Genomic DNA, 19,015 nt, shown 5'->3' on the forward strand with positions numbered 1-19,015 from the left:
ATTCCACTATACCACTCCTTTACGAGTGGAGCAAACCTTTACAACACTCCCTTCAATACGTTGGAGCCCTCCTCTCCAAGTGATACCCCATGCTTAGTACAATGATTCAACAACTCTGAATCATCAAGAAACAAGAAAACAAGAAATATGCAGAGACCCGAACCAGGAAATAAGAAAATTAAATAAGAAAAGGAAAAAGGGGATTTTAGCAAGCTTTGACAATGAAGTCCATGTTCTTGTTGACGAAGGCCCTTCTGATGTTCGTCGCTGAAATTCAGAGCTTTGTCGACGAAGAGATCCATAACATCCAAAAAATATCAGGCTTAAGGTCTGTCGACGAGGCCTTTCTTTCATCGACGAACGGCCTTATGTGGTTCATCGACAAAGGTGTCATTTTGTCAACGAATTTGACTGGGTCAAGGGGTCTATAAGTAGATTTTCTATTGTTTTATTGTTTAGAAATCAAAATATCTCTCTCTCTCTCTCTCTCTCTCTCTCTCTCTCTCTCTCTCTCTCTCTCTCTCTCTCTCTCTCTCTCTCTCTCTCTCTCTTTCTAGAACCTGCACCCACACTCTCTCTCTCTCTTCAATCTTTCGCCGTTCATTGCCCATTTCAATGATCGGAGATTACCATAAGGAACAGGGAGCGAATATCTACAGGTCTAGCGGAGTGGATTCTTGATTTTGTGGAAAAGGTAGGGTTCGGTTTTCAAGCGTCTCGAGTGTTTTTGGGAAAGAGGTAACGTGATTATATTATGTCAGCTATGTTTATAAGTTCTAACGGATTGAAATGTTAAAACGGGTTTTTAGATAAACAATTATCACTTTTCCACCTTTTCCAGGCCTAAGGTTCGGTTAACTAACTTATTTCCAAAGCCAACCATGTAAATTTAAATATGATATTTTTAAAGTATAGTATAGGTATTTCTAAACGTTTTCACTAGTTGGAAAGTTGTTATTTCAAGCTATAGACTTGTTTTAAAACCAACCAAAGACGGTAGGGTGGATTAGCTCCATTTTTCACATATTTAGTTATATGTCTATATTTAGTAAAATAACGACCTGGAGATGTTCATACCCCAGTTCTAGCAGCAGTATTGATGTTCACAAGCAGATGAGTTAAGTATGAGTTACCAAATGAAAACTTGTGTGGCATGAGTATATTTTAATTGGCATTAAATGAGCAGGTTTTTGTGTAATACTGAACTATAACGAATATAAGCCAAGATAAGAGATATGATGGCTATATGCCAAGAGATGAGATGAGACGTGAAGGATGAATGACGAGTTTATAAAATGCTGATTTTTTTACCAAGCCAATTATGACAAATATGATACATCGGTTTGTATCGAATTAGTATGGAGTAGATGTTTTCACAGAATTATGTACAGATTATGCTACATTACAGTTTTATGAAATGAATAATGATTACAGTTTTATATGATGTAAATTGCCATATATAATAGTAGAGCTCTGTTATGATGCTCGCATGGTTAAGCATGGTATCATAGTTATATGTGTGTAGGGGTGCAACCACACTACTCAGTTAGAGTGTGGATGGGAAAGGTGACTGGTGGCCTGGGTAAAGTACTCCCCAAAGTAGTGATTCTGATGCCCCATCTGATGGAGTAATTTCGGATGACGCGGCCTTTGGGTACAAATTGAGTAGGCACCATCGTACTACTTTATGTTTGACTTAGCATTAGTTGGTCGGCTATTTGTTAGGTCCGACCTCCAAGCCACACAACCCCTCATAAGGGGAGCATGTCGCACGTGTATGTGATGGCATGACGATGCTAGCCGTACAGACCAGGTTGTATCTTCTAGGCATATATGGGCACATTTACTATAGAAAGGGCTATATTGAGCCAACAATATGTATTTTCAAATTTACAGAGCAGTACAATTTTAAAATTCCAATTAATTGTATTTAAATGTTAGCAGTATATGTACACATGAAATCTCATGCTAGCCACACACTGATGGTAATATAATTCGTCTTACTGAGAGGTGTCTCACCCTAGCATACAAATGTTGTTTTAGGTCCTTTTGGGGATCAAACCTAGCATCCTACCGGGCAAAGTTTAAACAGTAGACAGTCCTTGTCAGAGCTGGTGAGATGTTGGACAGTGTCTATCTCTTTTGGGATTTGTAATAGCATATTATGGTTTTAGTTATGTATGGATGTATATGGGAAACAGTTAGAGACTCTGGTAAGTATTAGATGATGTATGTATTTCCGCTGTGTATGCTTATACAGATATGTATGGAACACCCGTATTTCCCTTTTTTGGGCGAGTTGTATATATATGGTATCAGAGAGATATATATTATGCATGTTTAGTGGCACTCCGGGCCTGCCTAGAGGTTCAAGGCGCTACAAAACACTTCTTGCGTACAAGAATGACTCTTAAAAAGAGCATATTAGTACAAGTTAAAGCACAGTTAAGAATACTTCACTTTAAATATCAATGAAGAATAGAATTGAAGTTCAGAGATTATATCACTGGGATCTTTCTTTGAATCGATCAAACTCAAAGTTTATGCTCAAAGATCGGTGAAAAATAGCTCAGAAAATCTCAAAAAAACTTTAGTAAGTATGTGAGCAAGAAATCTTTTGGAAGAGTATGAAAGTTGTATGCTTGATTGCTATTATGAATTCCTGGTATCGATTTGCTTTATGAAATCATGCATTTATAGACTTAAAAAATCATATTTTCATGTTGCCCAAGTTACTTGGAGTGTTTCCCAAATTTTGACAAAGTTTGGGGCACAAGAAACATAATTTGGAAATAATTAAACGTTGTTTATGAATAGCCATTACGAAGGTCAGGCGCCTGGACTCATCGGGGTCAGTCACCTAGGCTTTTGAAATTCAGTGTAATATCAAAGTCTGAACAAGGTCAGGTGCCTGGACTCACAAGGGTCAGTCTCATGGGCCTATACTATCTTCCCAAATTTAATTTAGCATAAATGTTAGTCGTCTAACTAGACAAGGATCAGTAGCCTGGGCAGTTAAAACACTGTTTTTAGAACTTGTTTCCAAAAACTCTTGCCAACTTGTTTTGATATTTTTGAAATTATTTTTCGGGGTTTTCAAAATATGGTCTCTAAGTCCATGATTAACCCTAATGAGCTTCAAAGCATTCACTTTAATATTTAGTTGAAGTCTTTACACAAGACTTCCTTAAGACTTAAAAACTTTCTAAACTCGAAGTCTTTATGTATATCTTTTTTTTTTTAGTTCATCTTGTCTTGAGCTTCAATATTCTTTAAACTTCCTTTTGATCACTTGTTGTTGGAATATGAGCTTTGAATAACACTTGTGATTTTGAACTCATAATACTTGAACTTTTGAACTTCTTATACTTGATTTCCTGAAACATCATCACTTAAACCACAACATGTTAAATTACCTTGATTTGTTATCATCAAAATAAGATTTGAAAGTCATGTTCGGCCAACAATATCTGATCACGGGATTGGACCGGCTAAACTATCACAGTACTGGGCCGGCTGAACTATCACGATACTAGGCCGGCTGAAATATCACAACACTAGGTCGGCTGAACTGTCACGGCACTTGGCTGGCTGAACTGTAATAATATATTGTATAATATCTTATTTTTTGTGATGTCTATATCATTTCTGAAAATCATTATAAAATTGCACTTGTTCTGCATAATCATAAAAATCTAGTCTGTATATACATACTGTAAAATAATCATACTCATGCCACACGAGTGCGTGTTACACTATAGTCTACTATCTGTCTGGGGAAAACATATTTTACTGAAAAATAATATTAAATCTTCTTCTAGGGTTTACTCAGTTCATACAACAGATTTCCCAAAAACATGCATTAATTCATAAATATCCTTCCCTTATTCCTAAATATCCAGAAAAATCATATATATAATTTTTGTAATCAAATACTGTATTTTGAATTGGTAAATTTTTTAAAAATACCTGACATATTCTATCCCCTTACCTGATTTATAAAGAAATGCCTGTAGGGATCCTAAAATAGTGCCAGCTTCGTTCGCATAAAACCCTATATCCATATACCCTAATTTAATTAGTTCAACCTCAGAATAATAACCATTTTAACATTCCCTAGCCCACACACTTCCAATAACTAACTAAACTTGAAAAACAGTTTCCTTACCCTAGTTTTGGAGTGGTGCCTGAACTATGAAATCGCTTCGGTTAAACTGCATAGAATCATCGTCGGGATCCCGAAATGCCGTTTATCCTTCAATTTGGGCTAAAATCGGGCCAAAAGTTGAGGAGAGAGAGAGAAAGAAGGTTGCAACCCTAGAAAGAGAGAGAGATGATTTTAATTTTACAAATAAAATGACTTTGAGGACTATTTATAGATGGTTGAACCCAGATGAAACCTTCGACGATTTAGGTTTTAACCAAACTCATTTTCACCGTTTTACCCTTACCTGGCTACAGTAATTCAAAACCATCGACGGTTTTCTGAGCTTATCCAAAACCGTCGACGGTTTGGCCTGTGCAAACCTAATTTCCTCTTTTTTTTATTTTTTTTTATTACTATTTTTCAAGTCTCTACATTCTCACCTCCTTATAAAAATTTCGTCCTCAAAATTTGCTAATCAATACTTATACTATCAATTGAAAAACAAATCACTGAATCTTTATTAATCACCCTCACTTATGGCGGATGAATATCGTGGTTACATATACAATTCTGGAAGATTACAATAATCAAATCAAAACTCTCCCGAAACCACTTAACATAAAAACCATTGCATTCTGATTTACAATTAATTACATTCAACTACTTAACCTGCACAAAAATCTGCTCACATACAATGAATCCTTACCTGAACCATTACCTTTTTCTAGCTAATGCTAGGCCCCACTAAATAAATGTGGGTACTTCTGACGCATTTGCTCCTCTAGTTCCCATGAGACTTCTTCAACTACATGGTTCCTCCATAGTACTTTTACCAGTGGAATCTTTTTGGAGCGCAATTCTTACTCTTTACGATCTAGGATTTGAATTGGGAGTGTCTCTAATCTCCAGTGCCTCATAACTTATTATATGTGATGGATTTGGGACATATTTCCTCAAAATAAATACATGAAATAAGTTGTGGATTCTAGATAGTGTTGGGGGTAACGCTAACCTGTGGGCAACTAGACCAATTCTTTCCAATACCTCAAACGATCCAATATACCTAAGACTTAGTTTACCCTTCTTACCAAATCTCATCACTCCTTTCATCAGTGCAATTTTAAAAAATACATGATCCCCTATACCAAATTCCACCAGCAAGTGTCTACGTAGCTTTTCTGTCGACTCTGAGCTGTTTTAATTCTTTCTTAGATAAGCTTGATTTTCTCAAAAATCTGTTGTACAACCTCCGGCCCCAAAATTTATCTTTCACCCACTTCATCCCAATATAGTGGAGTTTAGCACCTTCGACCATGTAATGCTTCATACGATGCCATTTCAATACTCATCTGATAGCTATTATTATAAACAAACTCCATCAGTGGCAGATACTGAATCCAGCTACCTGCAAAATCTAACACACACGCCCACAGCATATGTTCCAGTATCTGTATGGTTCTCTCTGTCTATCCATCGGTCTGAGGATGAAATGTCGTGTTGAAAGTCAACTGGGATCCCAAAGGCCTTTGTAAGCTTTTCCATAACTGAGACGTGAATCGTGGGTCCCGGTCTGATACAATGGACACTGGTACTCCATGAAGTCTAACTATCTCCTGAATATAACTCTGGCAATCTACTCATGGAGTAGTTAGCCCTGATTGGAAGAAAATGGGTAGTTTTTGTCAAACGGTCCACGACTACCTATATGGAATTTTGCCCATGCTGTGCTGGTGGCAATCCCATAACAAGGTCCATGGAGATATGCTCCTACTTCCATTACGGAATATGAAGTGGTTGCAATGATCTTGTTAGCCTCTGATGCTAAGCTTTTACCTACTAACATGTCAAACATTGCTCTACATATCGGGCTATTTCTCTCTTCATATTGCTCCCCTAGAAGGATACCCACAAATCTCTGTACATTTTCATACTTCCTGGATATACTGTATATAAAAAATGATGCGCCTCTTCCAAAATGGTCTTTTTAATTTCAGCATCATCAGGTATACACAGTCTGGTATGATACCTCAAAGCTCCATCATCATAGATATTAAAATCTGTCTCCAGATCGCTCTGTACTTTATCCACAATCTTTACTAATTTTGTATCTTTCATTTGAGCAATCTTAATTCTCTCCAACAAAGTTGTCTGAAGTACCAAATTAGCAATAAATGCCCGGTAATTTCCCTCTACCAGCTCCACACCAAGTCTTTCTAAATCCATTCTAATCTGATGTTGCATAACCATTGATGATGCTAAGGCACTTCCTAACTTTTGGCCCAAGGCATCAGCTACCACATTAGCCCTTCCTGGGTGGTAACTGATGGTACAGTCATAATCCTTTATCAATTCCAACCACCTCCTCTGCCTTATATTCAACTTCTTCTACATGAAGAAATACTTCAAACTCTTATGATCTGTAAATATTTCACACTTCCGACCATATAGATAATGCCTCCAGATTTTAAATGCATACACCACTCCAGCCAACTCCAAATCATATGTAGGGTAGATCTTTTCATATTCTTTAAGTTGACGAGAAGCATATGCTACAACTTTTCCCTACTACATCAAAACACACCCCAGCCCTTTTTATGATGCATCATTATAAATCACAAAACCATCACTTTCTGATGGAATGGTTTAAACTAGAGCAGTGACGAGTCGTTGTTTCAGTTCTTGAAAACTTTGCTCGTAATAATCGGTCCACTCAAACTTTACATTATTCCTCGTCAACCATGTCAGAGGACCCGATAGTCTAGAAAAACCTTCCACAAACTATCGGTAGTACCCTACCAGACCTACGAAACTCCTAACCTCCTGAACATTTTTTGGTCTTACCTAGTCCATTACCATCTTTATGTTGCTCGGATCCACAGAGATACCATCCCCGGATATCACATGCCCGAGGAATGTAACTTGTTCCAACAAGAATTCACACTTCTTGAATTTGGCATACATCATCTTTTCTCTCAGTACCTCGGGGCTCTTTGAATAGACCAGAATATTATCAATGAAAACCACTACAAACTAGTTGAGGTATTCACGGAAAACCCTGTTCATCAGGTCCATGAATGCAGCAGGAGCATTTGTCAGTTCGAATGACATAACCAAAAAATTATAATGGTTATACCGAGTTCAAAATTCTATAATTGAAACATCCTCTGCCTTGACTTTCACTTGATGGTACCTGGATCGAAGATTAATCTTTAAGTAAACCCGTGTTCCCTGGAGTTGATCGGAAAAATCATCAATAGGGGGAAGATGATACTTATTCTTAATTGTCACTTTATTTATCTCTCTGTAGTCAATACACATCCTCATCGACCCGTCTTTCTTCTTTATGAACAGAACTGATGCTCCCTAGGGTGATACACTAGGTCTGATAAATTCCTTGTCTAATAATTCTTGCAATTGATCTTTAAATTCTTTCAACTCTGTTGGAGCCATTTCGTAGGGAGCTTTAGATACCGATGCCGTCCTTGGAAGTAAGTTAACGGTAAATTCAATTTCACGATTAGGATGCAGTCCAGGTAAATCCTATAGAAAGACATTTAAAAATTCCTTCACTATTGAAATATCTGCAAGTTTTAATTATCCCCCTGGCATTTCCTTTACACAAGCTATTTACCCCTGGTATCCATCTAGGAGTAGCCTCCTCGCTTAAATAACTAACACTAGCTGTGGTGAGGAGCGCACGCATAACCCCACAAATCTATATTATTGCTCCCTAGGTGGTCTGAACACTACCTCCTTCTGATGACAATTGATGCTGGCAAAATTGGCGGTTAGCCAGTCCATTCCCAAAATCACATCAAATATGTGCATATTCAATACTACAAGGTTAGCTGGTAGCACTCTCCACTGAATATCCACTGGATAGCCTTTCAGCACTTTTCTACAAACCACTACTACTCTTGTTGGTGTGGCCATAGGTAATTTGGCATCCAATAATTGAAGTTCTATCCTACACAGTCTAATATACTCTCGAGAAAAAAAAACAAATATGTGGCCCTGAATCAAATAAAGCAATAGCTTTAATTGAATACATAATAATAGTACCTGCCACCACATTGTCGGCTGCCTCTGCATCTCCTAGTGTCAGTGCATAAACCCGCGTTTGTGCGGTATTCTTTTGCTAAGCGCCTTGGGATGCCTAGTTATTCCCCATAATTTTCTAGGAGCGGGAGCATTGCTCGACTGTGCATGATAGTCTCGTGCCATGTGTCCCAGTCTACCACATTGATAGCAGACATTTATTCGTGCACGACATCCTCTTGCATGCCTCCTATTACATCTAGGGCAAATAAGGTAGGTTTGATCACCCTGATACCCACGGCTTCTCATCTCCTGTCTCTGTATCCCACAATATCTATCTCTCCTCCATAGGCCCCGACTAGTACCTACTTGAAATCTAGGAGGCGTGGGCCTCTTCTTCTAACTATGCACCCCATAACCCCTCTGCTTGCTCGCCTCTGCTATGGTGGACTTATCCACCAATTCTAAGGAATATTGCTCCTTTAAAACTGCCACCTGCTCATAAATTTCTTAACTCAAACCTCTCTCATTTTTTTTTGCCTTTTTCGCCTCCTTTAGAACCATGTACGAGGCAAAGCAAGATAGCTCAACAAACTTCACTGCATACTGTTAAATTGAAAGGTGCCTCTAGGTCAGAGTTGGAAACTCCTCCACTTTAGATTCTCTAGTGGTGGCAGGGAAGTATCAATCGAAAAATATTTCCTTAAACTGGCTCTAGGTCATGGCTACTGATACTGGTCTCTTCTTCTCCAGTAATTTCATAGCTGTCCACTACCACTCGGCCTCTCCTGTCAACTTGAATATGACATAAAGAACTCTCTGTTCATCAATGTAGTGTAGCACTATCAGTATTTTCTCAATCTTCTGGCATGGGTTGGCTCCTCCTGAAAATGACGGGGGATTCATACGAGTAAACTGCTTGATTGTGCAGCCTTGATCAGCTGGTGGGCAATCCTGTTCTTTAGAATTCCATGCTATTTCTGTCATAACTTTCTGAACCACACTACGCAGTACCTGATTAGAGTCACTACCACCCATACTAGAGACCCCCACGTCGCACTACCTCCAGCATTCTTGTTGTTACTTCCAGGGTCCATCCTGAAATTAGGGCAAAAAATAATCTTAGAATTCTATATCATAGCACGATCTGTGCAATTAATTAACTAAGAAACCATAAAATATCCTCATATAACCATTGAACTTATATCCATGATCCTAATTTAAGATTTTTTTCCTGTAGCTTAGAAACAAAACCCAACGATAGTTTACCATGACTTTCCTGAAACCACCATCTCAAGAAAATCACAAAAATCGTCACGGAATTCTTGCCTCCAGGCAGCAAGACAAAACCCTAAATCCTTCTTTAACTTCCAAAAATGACTTCTAAAATCCTAATCTACACATTTCCTACCCTCACCAAGATCCATTCGTATACTCTTGTATTGCTATCCGCTGTGCACTAAAGTTTACAGAACCTAATAACCTAAGCTCTGATACCAAACTATAATGACCCAAAAGCTCTGCTATATTTTTTTTTTCATACTGCTAAAATATAAAACCAAATATAATATCCACAAAGTCAACCCGGACCCAAAGTGGGGTACAGGGGATATACCTATCATAAATACATACTATCTATGTAGTGAAAAACATAATGTAGCCAAACCTCATAGACAATACCAGAGTTCTACTATCTCCACAATTATACATGTACGCCCCCAAAAATCCATAAACATCCTAGGGATTACACAAAACATATCTCCTAACTCAGCGACTTGCCCTAAAACTAGGACTATATCAACACTTCCTCTACCTCGGAGCTCGCTCCGCTTGTCTATCTGGATTTTCTGAAATGTTTGAATTCTGGGGTGAGACACCTCTCAGTAAGTTGGGATAGATTATCATTAGTGTGTGGCAACATGAGTTCTAGCATGTTATAAACATAGACTGCAAGTAATTTAACTGCAATATATTAAACTATAACTGATAAATCAAGGAAATCTATACTCATACTTATATATATGTTTGATGAAATCATACTTTTCACATAAACATAATATATCATAATAAATTTCCATAAACATGTAAAATATCTACTATATCTATATAATACTGAAATTTTTTCCTGGATGGTTAGCTAGCTGATATCATATATTACCCCCACATGATTAGGTTGTGCAGCCTGTAAGCGGGACCTAGCAATGGTTGGCCTACCACACTAAGCCAAAACTGACTCATCTGTAACTACGATTGGCCTGCCCAGCCTGGTCCGGACTGCCAGGGGGGGCACACTACTCTTCTCTAGGCTTAATTGACTGTCCAATCACAAACACTCTATCTGAGACGTATAGTGGCACTAATCTGACATAATAGCTACGGTACCATGCTCCGAAACTAAACTAATCCATCAGGGTTTTGCTATTATATAATACATTTCATAATATAACTGTAACATAACTCATTTCATGTTTTTGTGTAAACTTTGTCATATTAAAATTTCTGAATAAACTGTTATATATATCTGATCATGGCATTGGGCCAGCTGAACTATTACGGCACTAGCCGACTGAACTATCATTGCACTAGGACGTCTGAACTATCACGACACTGGGCTGACTAAACTATCACGACATTGGGCCGGATGAAATATCACGGCACTAGACCTGCTAATTTGTCACGACACTTGGCCGGCTGAACTATAATAATATACTATACAATATCTTATTTTCTGTAATGTATATATCATTTCTAAAATCATTATCAAACTGCACTTGTTCTGTATAATCATAAAATATTCTAGTCTGTATATACATATTGTAAAATAATCATACTCATGCCACATGAGTGAGTGTTACACTATAGTATACTAACTGTCTAGGGAAAACATATTTTGCTAGAAAAATAATATTAAATTTTCTTCTAGGGTTTGCTCAGTTCAAACAATAGATTTCCCAAAAACATGCCTTAATTCATAAATATCCTTCTCTTATACTTGAATATCTAGAAAAATCATATATATAATTTCTGTAATCAAATACTATATTTTGAACTGGTAAATTTTCTAAAAATACCTGACATAATCTATTACCTTACCTGATTCTTGAAGAAATGTCTGTAGGGATCCTAAAACCGTGCCTATGACATTCACACAAAACCCTGCATCCATATACCCTAATTTAATCAGCTCAACCCTAGAATAATAACCATTTTAACATTCCTTAGCCCATGCACTTCCAATAACTAACTAAACTTGAAAAACAACTTCTTTACCCCAATTTTGGAGTGGTGCTTAGAATGCCTGAATTATGAAACCGATTTGGTTAAATTGTGGAGAATTGTCGCCGGGATCCCGAAATGTCGTTTATCCTTCAATTTGGGTTGAAATTGAGCCAAAAATAGAGGAGAGAAAGAAAGATGGCCACAACCCGAGAGAGAGAGAGAGGGAGAGCATTTTAATTTTACAAATAAAATGAGTTTGAGGGCTATTTATAGATGGCTAAACCCGGACGAAACCGTCTACGATTTTGTTTTTAACCAAACTCATTTTCACCGTTTTACCCTTACCTAGTCGTGGTAACTCAAAACTGTCGACGATTTGGCTTGTGTCAAACCAAATTTCCTTTTTTCTTTATTTTTTTATTACTTTTTTCCGGATCTCTACAGTAACAATCATCATGTGAGTTGATTTTATTTTAGATAAAATATTTATTAAAATTCTTTAAAACCTAAATTCTTTTCCACTTGTCAATCAACTCAATGGCTAGCTCATAGAAAATATTGTGCCCCTTTATAGGTGTCGCAACGTCCCGGGAGCGCGTGTGCCCCGGGTGGCGAAATTAGAAATCATTTTAATATTTTCAGGAAAAATATGGTGTAGGAGTCGCCACTAACCTTTAGTGCGGTTAGAACACATGATTACTACCCCGTTAGGGATAGAATCGGTCTACATTACCAGAGTTGGGGCCGGGAGTTCGGTTACGCGAGGGGAAGGTACGAGCACCCCCTACGCGCCCGTTCTTACGAACGGTACCTAATTAATTTGAAATTATCCCTAAGTTAATCTAATAATTCTTTAAATTACTCCCTTTTACGAATTTATAAATACATGTAAAATAAATAAATAAATAAATAAATATATACATATATATATATATATTCCCTCAGAGCTTAGGATACGTGATGCCCGAAGGCTCATACCCACGCAATAAAATCATAGGGAATTAAAAATCAAGAAAATATTTTAATAAAAATAAATGCTCTGATGCATATAAGACCAAATAACAAAAAATATTAACAATAGTAATAATAATATTAATAGTGATAATAATGATAATATTAATTAATAATAATATTATTAATAATAGTGATAATAATTAATACGATATTGATACCAATATTAAAACTGATAATAATAATAGTAATAATACTGATAATAGTAGTATTAGCAGTAATAGAAGTAATACAATAATAATAACAATATTACAATAGTAACAAAGATAATATGCATATTTTAACTATAAGACACTTACCTTAATATGAACACACAATCAATGACCTACTAAATACATATAGAAATAATATTACTAAAACTAAGGAAACAATCTACTCATCAAATTATGGAAATCAAGTAGCCCTAAGATTAATCTGTAAATGTATACATTAATATATATATATATATATATATATATATATGGAAAACTAGTCAACCCTAAAATTAGTGTAAATACAAAAAAATAATAAATATGGAAATTATGGAGACAAATCGCCCTGAAAATCAACGTGTAAATATACAATAATAAATATGGAAAATAATTAATGGAATTATGGTAACAACATCAACCCTAACATTAATATGCATAAATGATAATACAATAAATCAGAATATGATATACAATGTTAAAAATATATAACAGCAATGCAATAATTTTAAATATGCAATAATATACAATATAAACACAAATACATAATAAGGATAAAGCATTAAACGATTAAACATTAATATGGACATCCTGAGTAAATATACAAATAAAAATAAATGCATTGTCATATAAACCCCCTAAATACATATACAAACAAATGAATAACCGTAATAAAATACTAAATCCCCCCTAAACAATATACAAGCAATAAAATAAAAAAATGCATATACAATAAAATACCACCAACATAAATATATCGCACATTAATGATAACACGAATATGTGAAAAAAATATGCAAACGAACCAATAGCATGAATACACCGCACTTTCATAATAGCTTAAATATACGAAAATAACCTAGATGTAGAACACCATCATGATCTCAACCTAATGAATAAAATAAACATGCAATATAAATATAAAAAAAAAATTCTGAATATACCATAACATGAACATACACTGCACATACAAAATAATAATAATAATAATACAAAAATAACATGAATATATACCAGTAATTTAATTCCTGCAAAAATAAATATACAATCTTGCATATATACAAAATATAACCTAACAAACAGTTCCATGTATACAGAGTGTATGTGTGTGTTTGTGGCCTGCTGGTATTCTGGCAGAGGGACTTACAGCGGAGGGGGCGTGGGCTTTTCTGCAACGGGAAGATGAAGAGGCCGACGGTGACAAGGGTTGCTGCGCGTGGCCTCGGGTCTGTGGTCTTGGCAGCGGCTATGGAGGACCAGGAGGTGGCCGGGAGTTTGCAGAGGTTGATGGGGTTCCTGGTGCACGGAATGGAGGGAACCCGGCGGGGCTGTGCAGCAGTGGTGGCTGGCTGGAAGCTCTGCGTCCGGCCGTGGAGCCGGACTGCTGGGGGCTGGGTGACTGCTGGAGGCTAGCCGTGATTCATGCTCGGGTGGTTGCTAGCGAGGTGGAGGTTCAGGGCGTGGACTGGAGTGGCTGCTTGTGGTCGCCGGAGTTGCAGTGGAGATGGCTGGGTCGTTGCCGGAGCTGTGGTGCTCTATTCGGGTGGCTACCTGTGCTGGAGAAACAGCAGCAAAGCAACGAGGATGGTCTCGGCAGGGGGGCTGGGGTTCGTGTGTGAGGAAGAAGATGAAGAGCAGCGGCTGGAGTTGCCGCTGCTGCTGTGCCCTCGGCTCTCTCTTTTTTTTTTTTTTTGCTCTGTGCCTCTGCCCCCCCGGCGATGTGTATAGCCGCCCCCCCTTCTTATAAAAATAATTTTGAAAAAACCCTAAAAACATTTCCTTTTTCGGTTTTTGGTATTTTTCTTTTTTTGGAAATAATATATACTACTATTATGATTATAAGGAAATAATAATAATAATAATAATAATAATAATAATAATAATAATAAGGTAAAAATAATAATAATAATAATAATAATAAAATAATAATAATAATAATAATAGTAATAACAAAGATAAATAAATAAAATAATAATAATAATAGTAATAATAAAGGTAAAAATACTAATAATAATAATAATAATGAAAATAATAAATAATAATAATAATAATAAACAATATAAAAGTAATAATAATAATACTAATGAAAAATAATAATAATAATAATAATAATAATAATAAATAAGATAATAGTAATAATAGTAATAAAAATACTAATAATAATGATAATAAAAATAATAAAAATAATAATGAAAATAATAAATAATAATAATAATAAAATAGACATAAAAAATAAAAATAAAAGTAATATTAATAATACTAATGAAAAATAATAATAATAATAATAATAAGATTAGTGAAAATTAATAATAATAATAATAATAAGAATAATAAAATAATAATAATAATAATAAAATAACAATAATAATAATAATAGTAATACATATATTGGGCCTGGGTAAAAAATGGGGTGTCTACAATAGGTTCAAGGGGTCCATATGCAAAGAGCATGGTCAAAATTTAGCTAAAAATATAAAATAAAAGAATGAAGTACAACAAAATGTTCAAGGGGAAGATCCATAGTTTGAAACTCATATTGTCAAGAATGAAGTACAACTAAATGTTCTAATCTCTGTACCCCCACATACAAAGAGAGGAAGAAAGAGATATGATATAAAAGGCGTCAATATATATATGTACATAATAATTATTATTTTAAACAATTTGAAGAATAAGAACATATCATGAACTATTATATTATGGTTAATATTATGAATAAAAAACATATGATTAAATTATTTTTTTGTTTCATAATTTAATTTTAAAATTTATCAAATAATTTTAATTTATTTCATAAGTTTTCTTTAATTTCTCACCATAGGACCATAATATATATATATATATATATATATATATATATTATTTTCACTTTTCCAATGAAAAACAAATCTAATTTTTTTCTTTCAATTTATTATTTTAAAAATACAATTTGTAGTTTAGAGCCACAATTGAAACCAATATATGTATCTATCAATTGCATCAATCCACATAGATCGATAACCTCAAGTCGAAAAAGTTATGAGTCCCACATTATCATCCCACCATTGTTATATATGAAGTATAACCACCACTCCAACATACAAGTATAATGACTCAAGATTTTTATGGTCCACCTTAAATTGACATTTTCTTCGAGTCTAATACATCATGACAATCTCATCCCATTGTAATTACTGATCTTTAATGACTGCTCATGTAAGTAGTCCTAATAGTAGGTAGCGTTTAAAATCTAAGGAAGCAATTGCACCAACAATATGTCTTATTGCTACATTCTTGACAGTTTCGTGCATTCATTAATTAAATGACTGGAAAACCTTAAATTCTTTGTTAGAGCATGTGTTGATATTAGTTCATCTTTGTCATCGCTTGTACAACATTGGAAACTTGTTGACATGTGCGTAGTAATAATAAATGACATTTGGTGGTTCATGGTCCCTATGCAAGTCAAGTAATAATTGTGTAATAGTGGGTGCCTTCATAAGCATGTGTGAGCACAAATTAAATAACAATGCAAACATTTTGGAAATAAGGTGAACACAAACTAAATTATCCATACCTATTTAATTCCTAAAATCAACATTTTAGAAACCAACACACAATCTAGATATAAAAAATAAAATCAACTTGATTATTCACTTGATTTCCATGAAAAAAAGGCAACTAATTCAAGAGCAAGACGAGGGCAAAGAGCCAAAGTCTTGCATTCATGATTTAGTGAAAGTACAGGAAAGTTGATAACTTTAGAGCTTATTATTATTTTTTGACTTCCCAACTTGTAGGCCACTTTAGGAAATTAGAGATAATTAATAAGGGTTAGCCTAGCTTCTCCTTAGTATTTCAAAACCAAAGTTTGTGTAAATTCTTAATATAATATAAAAAATTTAAACAAACAAATTTAATGGTAGGATGATTTTAAAAAAAAGGCATAATGAATTCTTATATAGCTTTTTGTGTAGGATGTTTTCCTGTATTTATCACTGCATTAAGTGCTTTATCATAGAAGACAAAAATTAGGAGTAGAAAAACTAGAAAACCAAAAAAAAAAAAAAAAAAAGGGAAGCCAAATAGAATGTCAAATGTTCAATAAAATTTTCAAAACATGTGCAACTTGATTAAAAAATATCGATAAATTTACAAAGATACAAGACATAGGTAAATAATAGCAAATCAACAAATCATAATAAGAGATAAATCAAAATAGCTTAGACATATACACACATATATGCACAGAGCACCAAGAACAGCTATAGATTGATTTGGAAAAAAAAAAAACTCAAATTATGAAAAATGCCTAGTGAGTAAAAGATCTTCTCGATCGTCAAGTCCCTTATGAAATGACTAAAAAATAGAAATTGAAGATATTTAAAAGTCTCAAGAATTGTCAAGCTTGACTTTGGAGAGAGAGAGATTATGATGTACATAGAGCATGTTTTAGGACAAAACTATGAAGGCGACACAAGTCAATGCAAACAACACCTTATGTGAGCCATGAGATTAATTACTTTCAACATTAACAATTGTTGCCATTGTTACACATTCTTTGATACCAATGGGTTAGTTTTGACCAAAGCCCCACAAACATACAAAAACTTTTTCATTGATTGAGAGTCTATGACAATGTATGAAAGAGGGTTTAGAAATTCAAAATGGATTGAGGGATGGGAAAAAAAATTGGACTATAAGTTCTAAAGTCATCCTATTTAAGGATGTTGAGAATTCCATTTGTGATTTTGTCTTACATTAAAAAAATAGAATGACAGATGGGTACTTATAACATGGTTGGGCTCAAAGACACAAAAGGCTTAAACTTTTGGATCAAGTTGGGGTTCATCCATGTATATCAAAGCCACCTTTGGACTCTCCAAATTCCTGACAAGTGGCGTCATGGCCTACAATTCGAATTGGGCTAAAATGTTCATGCATGTGCTCCTATGGATCTTGATCCTGTATAAAAAGAGTGGTGAATCTTGCAGATACTAATCTCACCGATATGAGTGGACTCTCATGGATTCATGCTCTTTTCCATGTTTGAGTAGTGACTCCCAATTGGTTGCATTATATGAAGATGATCAAGTAATGACTTCCATTCAAGGGGAAACGTTTGGAACTCACAATTTAGTGGGATATTGTTGAGAATTTCACTTGTAGCTTTGTCCCACATTGGAAAAATATAATGGAAGACAAATGATTATATACATGTTTTGACCCAAAACCCAATAGGTTAAACTTTTAGGTCAAGTTTGATGTTTATCCATATATATCAAACCCACCAATGGACTCTGTAAATCCTAACAAGTAAGGCAACATTTGTAGGCAAAAGTTAGACTCAAAAGTTAGAGTGGATAATAGCGGGAGTGAACCACAAGACAACTTTCAACACAACACTTTAAGTATGTATTTTTAGGAAAGCAATAAAAACATTTTATGAAATACTTGAAATCTTGAATTTGATTATGTTGAACAATAATTTCATTGCAACATGTGCAGACAATCACATAGACTAACAAAACAATAGTTTAAACAGTAAATAATTTTGGGCCAATTAGGCAAAGTGTGTAGGTTTGTGGAGGATGAAAACATGGTAAAATAAAAAAAGATTAAATAAAAATAAAAATTTCTAAAACATAGACCGAAAATAACTTAAAATAAGATAGCAAGTGAGGATTTAATAATCTTAATCTTGTCGAAGGAAATTACTCATGATTGTGTAAAAGGCGAAAAATGATTCAAGTGGTCGAGCTCACGTAGTGACCTTAAGGTTTGATTTGTTGTTATTGTTGCTATTCAAGGTTTTTAGTTCTATTTGTATCGCTAGTATATGTTTTTTGGTGATCTAAAATAAATGAGCAAGCTTGAGAGAAACATAATTATCACATTGAAATATTCTTGAGCCTCATGGTTTTCAAATCATATTGACCCTGTTACATTTTAAAAGAGATATGGGTCAATTCTATTCTCATTCAAATAATAAATGCTTCAAATTTCATTTAATTCTCATTTATCTATTTGAAAGAAGAAAACCCAATGTTTTCATTAACCACATGAAGCATATGCATATAAGTTAAATAAGAGCATAAATAATTGACAGGTGTTAAATAACAGCAATTGAATGATAGGTGTTATGGTCTTTAGGAATAGACATTTCGAAAAACAATGGTACTAAATAAATAGATGAGAAATTATTTATGTTGTCTAACTATATTACATTTTAGACAATCAATTCAATCTTTAGACTTTGGATATTTTTTACCTGACGATTATTTTGGGGGGTCATGTCGTACTTATTTCACCAAAGTTTAAAAATTTAGGCTTAGTTTAGACCCATTGCGTCTTTTTTTTTTTTTTAAAAAAAAAAAGAAAAATTAAAGAAAAAGTGATGAAAAAAAATTGATTGAGATTTTTTATAAAATTA

The sequence above is a fragment of the Malania oleifera genome, chromosome 1 (genome assembly GCF_029873635.1).
Source record: "Malania oleifera isolate guangnan ecotype guangnan chromosome 1, ASM2987363v1, whole genome shotgun sequence".
Lineage (NCBI taxonomy): Eukaryota > Viridiplantae > Streptophyta > Magnoliopsida > Santalales > Ximeniaceae > Malania > Malania oleifera.